The 10,850-nt window shown below is 34.9% G+C and overlaps 1 long non-coding RNA gene across 3 annotated transcripts; it reads left to right on the top strand.

Annotated features, from left to right (window-relative positions):
* The first annotated feature begins 5,329 nt into the window (after positions 1-5,329).
* On the top strand, positions 5,330-10,134 carry LOC148691804 (uncharacterized). 3 transcript variants are annotated; one of them, XR_015955162.1, is made up of 7 exons: positions 5,330-5,476; positions 6,099-6,172; positions 6,697-6,851; positions 7,391-8,013; positions 8,207-8,308; positions 8,811-8,943; positions 9,506-10,134. It is a non-coding gene; the product is annotated as an uncharacterized LOC148691804 (long non-coding RNA). The 3 variants fall into 3 exon arrangements; XR_015955161.1 differs by lacking the exon at positions 8,207-8,308; XR_015955163.1 differs by lacking the exon at positions 8,207-8,308 and having other exon boundaries at positions 5,330-5,551.
* The last annotated feature ends 716 nt before the right edge of the window (positions 10,135-10,850 follow it).

Genomic DNA, 10,850 nt, shown 5'->3' with positions numbered 1-10,850 from the left:
ATGCGGACTATATAAATACTTGTGGTTTTGGTTGATGATTCGACAAACTGGTCACATGTTTGTCCACACATATTGCTGCTAAACCTTATGGCCAATTAAAGGTTCATCACCTTACTTATCCCTTAAGGTCCGGGAGACTGGATAATGCCGGAGAGTTTACATCGACGATTTTCGATAAAGTATTGCATGTATTTTGGGTTTATAATTGAACATCGAATTCCTATGTTCACCCCAAATAGCCTCGTCTAGCGATCATAAAGTGTAATTTAAATGATCGCCCGGATTTTGGTAAACGTACCAAGTTTTCAGTTTTTACCTTGGGCTATGCAATCTTGTATGTAGTTATGTTGGTTCGCCTTAAGGCCTATTGCCACCCAACCTATATGATGTTATAGTTGGTTACTGGGTACGAACCTGATGATTTTTGTATTTACTCATTTAGGTGTGCATTCCATGTGCCAAGTTGCGCCGCCGCAACGTACCAACTTGGGTCCTCAAATAAGGATGTGAATCTTTGTCGATTATGATTCTCCTTCACATTAGCTCTTTTTGATCCCTTGCATGCTATCTCTTTACCGCTCATTTACGGGTTGTCACTTTAATGAGACAGTTTTCCCGCCATTAAAGGGAGGTAAGAACGTCAACGTTCCTGTATAACAGTACGAATTTACATGGACATTACCCACTATGTCTAATCTCGATCCCCGTAACCGCACATTTATGATAAGTAAGTGCGATGAATCCTAGATTTCAGAATGTTGCTCCAAATGCATTCCTCTGATCTAGCTAAAGTGACAAGATCATATATTAGCTGCAAACATGCCTGCAAGGATAGACGTACTTAATGGACATCGAGTCAACATCATTGGAAGATGTGCCACCCCTGTTGGACGGTTTGGATGCCCCTACCAGACGGTTCGGTACACCGACGAATAGCCAATCAATCTGTCTTAGCCTGGAGCATGACATATCACTCGGTTCATAGGATTCACTTCCTTGGAAGAGGAAGACACGACACAACAATGAATCTAAACTTGATTGCTGTCTCAAATCATTTCCATCTCATGAGATTAATCCAGATTACTCCCGAGACTTAAAGTTCTTAGTCCAGTATACTAGTTTGGATGAGCTAAATGGAATTGAAATGAGATTACCATCAATGATGTTTTCACTTATATTGTAGCTACCAACATAAATGAAAAACGACAATATCAAACTGTATTCCGTTGATTAAGTGACAACGTAGAACTGATTGGACAACTAAAATTACAATCCAGGTCAAATTCCTTACCAAGGTGTGTATTGGACCTGTCGTTCCTACAATGCCCAAGGCAACCCTATTGTGTTACAAATGGGAAAGGAAGCATTATGAGATGAATGAAACAGTGCGATATAATGTACGTCTTACAGTGCAAGATTTCTCTTAAACGTCATGTGATTGACAACATCATTATGAAATGTGGTTAGTGTTTTCTTTATGAGGATATAGATATGGAGATTTACATATAAGTTCCCGAAGAATTACATGACTTGTTCAAATAGTTCCAAAACCACAAAACATCCTCTTAACTTGTTTGAGACGTTCACTTACAATTCGACGGATGTGGTATACCTGTCTAACTGATTGTTTGATCAGTCAGGGATATGAATTATGCCCTTGCATGTTAAACTATGAAGTCTTATTCCAAATTGTTAGAGTTACAGTTTATGTTGTTGACATGAATCTCACTAAGATTCCGGAAGAGCTTGAGAAAACTGCTTCACACTTGAAGATGGAATTTGAGATGAAGGATCTTTGGAAAACTTCTTTATGCTTTAACCTGAAGTTCAAGCGTTGTTATGATGGTATTTTGGTTTACCAGTCGAACTACACCTCGAATGTGTTATCTTTGAGTATACCCATGATCATCTATATGTTATATGCAAATGTGACCCTTGAAGAGGTTATGGAATCCGAAATTCCATATCTAAAGTTCAACTTTGCACTTCATTATACTTAGATCATTAGATTAAACAGGACATCTCCTTCGCTGTTGATCTTGGTGAAGATGCAGCATTGCGCCTACACACAACCACTGAATTGGTATTTAAGACGTCCCTGAAGGTACTACGAGGGCAAATCCTAACGTATCTTGAGCTGATCCAACCCCCATGATCCTCGGAATGATGTTTGCCTTGTTGTTATGCTGACGCATGTTACTTATCAAACCCGCACAAGGCAAAATCCCCGAATGATTATGTCTTTACCGTTAGGGATATCGTAATATCTTGGAGGTCCACAATATGACATTCGTTGCAAAATCTTCGAATCATTCCAAGACTCACCTCACTTCACTATGCCACAAGTGAGACATGGTTAGGAGTTCTTGTTGAGCATATTTCGAAGTATTTGTTATGTTTTTCATCCATCGTTGAGTCCCAACAACAATCCATAAAGATTATGCCACATATAACCATCTGACCACGACATGATACATCAACAAAGTCAACGCCAAGACATATTGCATCCACATCTACATCAACAAAGCATCAAGAGATTGAAGTCATGCAAGCCGATCCCAGACAACCTTGCTGACCTCTACACAACGTCACTGCCGAAGTGAACCTTCCAAAAACTTGTCCGAGGAATTGGTATGCCAAACTATTCATATGCAATGCTTGTAGTTCTCATTTGGAAGTTATGTCAAACTAAGGGGGAGTATCCAGAAGTATACTCACTTGATCTTAATGTACTCTTTTTCCCTACGATTAGGAGCATTTTTCCCATTGGGTTTTTGCTAACTAACTAGGTTTTAATGAGGCACCCATCTTGGGCTAATCATACCCTTGTGAGCTCTTCTACTTGCGTCCAAAAGACGTATAGTTTTGACTTAATGCAACTTCTCACTTTTCTCCTTAGTCTATGGGTTTTTCTCTCACCTTGGGTTTTACCATAGCGAGGTTTTGTGAGTTTTACTTTTTTATGCATTCTTCCGTTGATTTGAGACTCGCATTCGCTCATTGTGCCGATGACTTCATCAATTGTATTTACTTCATCGCTGAAGACCTGATGCGCCATTTACGTGAGTATTTACACACTCAAGGGGGAGTGTTGCAATCCTATTAGATTAGGAATGTGATTGTGTAAATCCTAGTATATCTTGGAATATCTCTTATATTCCTATTAGGAGTTGATTACCTATTAGAGTTGTAATTCTAAAAGGGTAAGGAATTAACCTTCCCTACTACTATAAATAAAGGCATAATGGGGTGGAATAACACACACCCACAATTACACATCTCTCTTTTCTCTCTACTATTGCTGCACCTTTCTTTCTCTATAGCCTTCATAATTGTTCAGTAAATTATGCTTACACCACAATGCACTATATTCTAAACTACCCATAAAGCCAAAATGATATTATCAACATATTGAATTTCGAAACACACAGTAACCTTATCAAATTTTCAAAACCCAAATTCTATAGCAAAATCTATAGTGTTTGCATGTAGACAAATTGGTGAGCACTAAGGGTGGCTTTTTTTTTGCCATATTGCCGTGCCAACTGTGCCATACCGATTTTGTGCCAACCGATAATGGTACGGTATTGTACCATACTGAAATTTCATGGTACAGTATTGGTAATGGAAACCATTACCACGGTATTACCATACCTACTGAAAATATAATATAATATATAATTATATTAACACATATTTATAATATTCCATTGCTTGCTTGATTTGTATAAGTGTAGGAGATTAAAAGATGCTTGCTTGATTTGTATAATGAGTATGGGAGGGGTTCTTCTACTACCATTGGGGCTCCATTGGAAGATGTGGAACTAGATGAGGAGTTCATAATTCAAGCTTATGGGGGTCATGAGAACAAAATTGAAATGATGAAGGAGCTTATACAAGAAAGGAGGGAGCAACGCCTTTTGGAGATATCCAATGAAGTTGATAAGTACTTCGCCGCTCCTTATATTAGCATTGTTATTGGTGGCTTTGATCTCTTGAGTTTGTTGAAATCAAACACAAAAGAGTTCCCAATTCTTTCACAAATAACCAAGGATATCTTTGCAATCCCCACTTCTACCGTTGCTAGTGAAAATGCATTTAGGCTAGGGAGGAGGGTTGTGAACCCTTTTAGGGCATCCTTGACTCCTAAAATGGTAGAGGCACTAGTGTGTACTAGTGATTGGCTTAGGGGGGACAAAGTAAACTTCTACAAGGAACCAACGGAAGATATGCTTCAATTTTATAAGGAAATGGAAGAAGTGGAAACAAGTAAAATATGTTTAATTTTTTTAGTAAATTTGTTATTAAATGGTTTTCAACTTTAATTCTTCTTGCTACTAATATGTTTCCTTTGTTTGTAATGTAGGCTTGATACAAGCTCAATCTTCTACAAGCTCAATGCTTCCTTCAAAAGCTTCAATATCTCAAACTTGAAGAATTGATCAATGGATTTCTTTTTGAAGTTTAGTTCCAATTTTCATTTGGTTTGAAACTTTAACTTCTATTTGCTTTGGTTCACAACTTCTATTTGGATTGTAAGCTTAATTTTCATCTTGAATCTTGATGCATTATTTGAATTATTGTGTGTATAAATTGTGTTTGATGAATAATAGAGAATTTAGGCTCCAATGTATGAGATAAAGGTACAAAAAAAAGTTTTGCCCTTGAATTGGGTTAAAAAAACAAAAACAGATTTTGTTCCAAAACAAAGCGGCAATTCCCATTGCCATATTATGCTAGCCGAACTATTTGGCAATACCGAACTTCGGTATACTAAAAATTTGGTACGGTAAGGGTAATAGATTTTGTCAAACCGAAAGTTTGGTATAGTACTTGGTACGGTAAACCCACCCCTTGTGAGCACATGTAGAGACATGCTTCAAATACTTCACATTATTTCTATACTAAAACCCAAACCAGTGTGCACTTTTCATGGATAGTGCGCGGACTAAAATGCGCTCCGTTTGGTTTTCTAACAGGTGTTTTTTTCTCTTTGTTGCATAGTTAAATGACAGAATTGCCCTCCTAAGCCACGTGTTTATCATCGCTAGGTATCCTGCTTCGATTTTGTTGGTTCTTCTTTTAGGGATTTGGATCCTCTCCTGAGCGTAAGGAGAGGATCCTCCTGACCAAGACACGTGGGCCGTTGGATTTTCATCCAACGGCTATAATTATTATAACTTTAAAAGAACTCCCTGTTTTTCATCCAACAGCCCACGTGTCTTGGTCAGGAGGATCCTCTCCTTGGGCTTAGAAGAGGATCCAAATCCCTTCTTTTAGGGTTTTCTTTGGTTCTACCCTTCGCTTCCACACGTATGTCATTAAAGAGGGAGTCTTCCCGATGTTTCTGTTGTTTTTCACTCCATTTGGTCAAGCAGCTTCCCCATATTTTTAGTTCTCTGCTTTTCCAACCCTTTGGTCTCTCTTACTATCTTCTTTCTTTGTCTCGCTTAGTCTCAAACTGGATAGCTTTGCGGTGAGTTATTCCAATCTCTCATCTGGGACCTTTTTTTTTGCAACTGTATGGATTGTGTTTTGTTGAATTTTAAATGTAAGAAACTTTTAATTTTTCTGGGTTCAATTTTAAATCAGATTTTGTTATGGGTTGTTATCAACCATTGAATTGGTTTTGGTTTTGGAGTTTTCGTTTGATCGGAGAGATAAAGTGTTTTTTTGGGTGAAACTTTTAATTGGTGAGATTTTTAGTTAGGCTATGTTGTGGGTTTTGGCAAATTTCTAGTGTGTTTATGCATGTGGTTTTTATTATAGACTTAGAAGAAAATGGGATTGAGGGTGAGGGAAAAATGGCAGAGAAAGCATGGAATAGAGATTTGGGATTAGGGATAGGAAACAGATGAAAAGAATATGATAGAGGAATGGATTCAATTCATTTTCACTATTTTTTTAACTAATTTGGGATTTTGTTTGGGTTTGAAGCCATCATTGGCGTTAAGACGTTTATTGTCAGATCGCATGTGTTTTTTGCTAACTTTTATTGGTAATTTTTACGTTATTCTTACGATTTTGTGTGGTGGGGTTTCTAAATTTTATCGTTGATCCTTTGGGTTTTTTTGTGTGTTGGTTTGTTTGTTTTGCAGGTGGTGTTTGTGCTGGGACAGCATTTTCCACCTTCTGTTTGCTTTGGGATAATTCCGTTTTAAAATTGTTGAGGGTGAGATTTACATAAGGAAACATTCCTTTTTTTTTTTTCCAAATATGTGCATTTAGTTCTCTTTAATTTTAAATTTTAAAAATTAAATCGTTATTTGAGTAAAATGTTTTATTAGTTTATGTTATGTGTTTTGATCAGGAATTCTGTTGGATTTGGAAATTTTGGTTTGATGAGAGAGATGAGGAGTTTTTTTTTGTTTGAATTTTTTATTGGACTGATTTTCAATTGGATTGCATTCTACCTTTTTGCACCATTCTTATGCAAGCAATTCATTGTTTAAAATACAATTTGAAGAGAACTGGGTTGCAGGTTGGATATAAAATGTTAAGATGAGAAAAAATCGAGATACCAAGGGTGGAAGAATGATTTAGAATTGGGGGAGGAAAATAGAAGGAAGATAGAAGAGTATAAGAGAAGGATAGGGTTTACCTCATTTAGATTTTTTTTTTTTTTAATTGATTCAAGACTTGCATATCATTTCTAAATTTCTAACATTTTTTATTTTATTTTTAATTTGACTCTAGTTGATGGAAAACATAACTCTTACTCCTATCAATCAATTGGTCCGTACATAAAAAGTAGAAAAATCAAGGTTCGAGTTTGCAGAGTATGAAGACCAAGGTTTCCCGGAACTACTAGTGCATATTCAGGCTTGCATTGCATATTGGTTGATGAAACGGTATGAAATTATTTTTTCATTGGTTTAAATAAACCTGATAACAAGAATGATGAACAATGGGGAAAACATTTTTCGTTGTTATCATTTTTCTGTGCCATGGAATAAATTTACCTAAATAAAATGTTTTTATGAATAATCTTTACTTAATATCAAGTTATTGTTTGGTTTAGTAAAATTAAGGTTGCAAATTTTTTCATCTCAGCAGTATGATGTGTTGACAGTCAGCAGAAGTACACGAATTATGCACTTAAAAAAAAAAAAAAAAAAATTGTTCCCTGTTTACAGTTGGTTTTTTTTTTTTTTGTCTTTTTAATTGTTTCCATCTTGAATACTTTTTGGTATTGAATTTTTCTACAATCAATTTGTTTTTTTCTTTTGTAAATGCTGCTTAAAATAATTTGGATCCCTTGATATACTTTATGTGTGTAAAGTCTTTGTTTGAAATATAGATACTTACTCACGTTATTAAAAATCAAATCTTCGTTGTATTTCGTTTGTTAATTGAATTTTAAAACTTTTCTCATTTTTCGCTTTTCCAGTCTCATCAATCGTAAAGCAACATGCAGTCGAAGCCTCCACAGCTGATATGGACTATGAAGTCGTAGCGTCAAAAATTGAGGCTGGCCCTTGTTATGAAATTACAGACTTTCGTACCAACAGAATCAGATGTCAATATAAAGTTGTTCTGCATGAGACTCAGGTTGTCTTTATTACAAAAACGACTTTCAAAGAACTTACAAGTTTGTTTCCACCCTCGACACCAGTTTTTCTTGCAAGAGTATAACACACTCTATCCTCGCTTAAATAGAGCCGATATTCTTATGAGTAATAATAATACATGGGGTGTGCTATCAACACATCTCTTTTTACTTCTCACACATCTCTTATTAATTTATGTCTGTTGATCTTTTTTAATTCATCCGATTCGACGGCCGAAAACAAAAAGGTGTGGGAGAAGTAAAAAGGAGACCCCATAATATATATGTGCATATATTAAGAACCTTTTAACAATGTTCTGTGCAATGTATTTTTACAATCTAACTACACTCTTCGTCAAATTGAAAGATATCATGGGTCGTATAACTGTTGTACAACATTTGGAGCCGAAACAAGTTAATCAAAGAATTGAACCCAAGTGTGACGTGGTGATTCAAAGAATCAGGTAATTCCTTTTATCTACATTACAAAATATTTAAATGTTGTCCAGCAAGTGTATTTTATGAAACGATTGTTTACTGCTAACTACCTCGCTTACTGATGGATTGGTTAATACAATTTTTACTTACCTATTAAAATTATTTTTGGAATTTGCTTTTCCCATAAAGAAGAAGAGCTGACAGTTACGCTGTGGGCAGATGTTGCTCGAAGTTTTGTTTCTTTATCCATTGAAGCATTGTCTCCGACTCTCCGCTCATCGTTGTGGTTTTCACAAGTCTAAAATGTCAAGCTGTACCTGGGTATTTGACTTAATTAAAAACTAATCTATTTACTATTACTTTTTTTTTTTTTTTACAGCGTTTCATGTAAAAGCTAACATTTAGTTGAAATTGCTTAGCAACTCTTTTCTTGCATGTATACATACGAATTAAACAATAGTATTAAACTATTTGGTATCACTCTCAGTATTTGTTTTAGAGTTAGATTAATATATTTAACCTGTTTTAGAATTAGAATTATTTGGTATCACCGTCAGTATTTGGTATCACTCTCATTGTTTGGTGTCACTCTCAGTATTTGTTTTAGAATTAGAATTAGATTAATATACTTAGATTAATATATTTAAGCAGTTTTTTAACGTGCAATTTTTCATTAATTTTTCAACACACAGACAAGATATTCATACAAATCAGTGTAAGTGTGTTTACTTTGTTTAAAAAAAAAATATTGTATGCTCTTACAATAAACGAAGGGGTATTCTCACAAAATTTATGAACTAATGTTCTGTTTTAACCTCTACAGCTTTTCCAAATGCACAGAACCTCTAAAAATACTGCCACCCTCCACAAAACAGGCCAGCGAAGCTCAAATATTGCAGACAGCGAAGAAGGTCACAATTGAAGAGTTGGCTTTTTTAGATCCAGATTTATACAAGGCATTACATCTTATTAAATCTCTTTATCTTTTGATAAAATGGATGAGCATATACTTCGTTTTAAGTAAAAAATAGATGTCAAATGCTGTTATCTCATTGTCTTTCTCTATCTTCTTACTTGAAACAACTCTTGCTTATATTGTGTTTTTCTGATCATTCAAAATGTGGTTATCAACTTTCTCCCGTCCAATCTGCAGCACAAAGAAGAATGAATCATCCTTTTGAACATATGTTATTATCGCCATTTTAATAAATATGCATCAAACAGTGTTCCTATTATTTTTTGGTATGTAAATAATTCTCTCTAATCTAGACTAGACAGTATCATTTTCTAATATTTCGTATGTCAATGTCAATATAAAAAAGAACACAAATCACAAATCTGATAAGCTCATATTTATATATATTTTATATCAAATTCACTTGTCTTTTCTTAGTTAGTTCCTTATATTTTTGAGTTATTTACTTTGTTTTTGTGTTTTGTAGGATTTGTCAAGCAAAGAAAAGAAAAATAACACAAGTGGAATTTTAAGTAATAAATTCGTCAAAATTGACTGTGCAGGTCAGCTGACTTTGGAAGAAAGTTGCGGACAGCTCAGAATAAATTAGAGAACAAGGCTTATATGCTTGGAAAGCTACGGATGTCTATTTTATGGAGCATTTAACGGATTGTTAATATCATTTTTCTAGAAGAAGTTATGACTATTTTAACACTGAAAGGTTCCCAAGAGGCTGAGCAGTTTGTAATTGACAATAAAGCATTGATAGCAATAAATCCAATAATTCTAGCAGCCAAAACTGATGCAATCAAGAACAAACCAGCTGACAGGAAATGGAATTAAAGATGAGGATTAAGAGGGAGTAATTGGCATAAAGGCTACCCAAGGAGTTACAATTGTTTTACATTTCCTCTCACTTATTGTCATCACTAAATGGCTATTAGTGGGTGAGTTAAGGAGAAGAAAATGAGGCAGCAAGAATTGGTTTAAAAGTAGCATTGGGAAGGAAGTAAAGGAGAAGAGAGCCTTAGTTGATTTCTTTCGGTTCTATTTTCTCAAACTCATGTCTATCTTTTGTTTTAACTTAAGGATTGTGTAATCAAATTTTTAGTAGTTAGGGGCTGTTTGAAGCCCCGAATATGATTGCAAGTTTGTTATGACATTTCATTTGAATTACTTTTATAATGGATGAAAATTGGTTCACTACTTGTCTCATTGATGAATTCTTTATGTGTTTTCTATGGATGCATACTTGGTAAGCATATCTAGGATTCTAATGCTATGAATATGTGTGTGCCTACCCTTGTCGAATGAGGACCTACATATGTTCTAGAGTAGTACTTGTTAATTGCGATTAACATGTGAACCAATTTCTAGGATAAGTAAGACAACGCCAGTACTTACGATGCCTTGTGATGACTCAAACTCTTTTCGTTCTTAATGATTTCTACTTGTTAAATCTATGAACACATCATTCTAGATTGCATGTTAGGGAATAAGTTAAGTTGAAAACGCCATTCTCTTAACATACTACATAAGAAAGAGTAATAGGTTGAGTTCTAACATTGAGCCAACTTAAGCATATTCATCCGGAAATAGAAGGAATTTGAATGAAACATAACATTTTTGCATGATTATTTGGTGGTGGATAGCTATTCCCCTAACTTGTTTTTCTTAATTTGCGAACTACTTAAAATCTGTTTTTTTTTTTTCTGTTTTTGTTCGATTTAATTTAAATAGCAAATCAACTCCAAAAATCCCAAAAATTTGTGTGAGTGTAGCTCTGTGTGTCTAGTATCTGCATATAAAATTTCGTAGACTTTAGATAAGTGTAAGTCAGTCTAATAATTATTTTTCGGTGGCTGGTCAGTAGGGACAACAGCCCAGTTTTTGTGACATTTTAAGTAG

Source organism: Pyrus communis, chromosome 13, assembly GCF_041283825.1.
Source record: "Pyrus communis isolate YQ-2024b chromosome 13, ASM4128382v1, whole genome shotgun sequence".
In the NCBI taxonomy this organism is placed as follows: domain Eukaryota; kingdom Viridiplantae; phylum Streptophyta; class Magnoliopsida; order Rosales; family Rosaceae; genus Pyrus; species Pyrus communis.
Note: the sequence above shows the minus strand (reverse complement) of the source record. Positions and strands in the feature narration are given on the sequence as shown.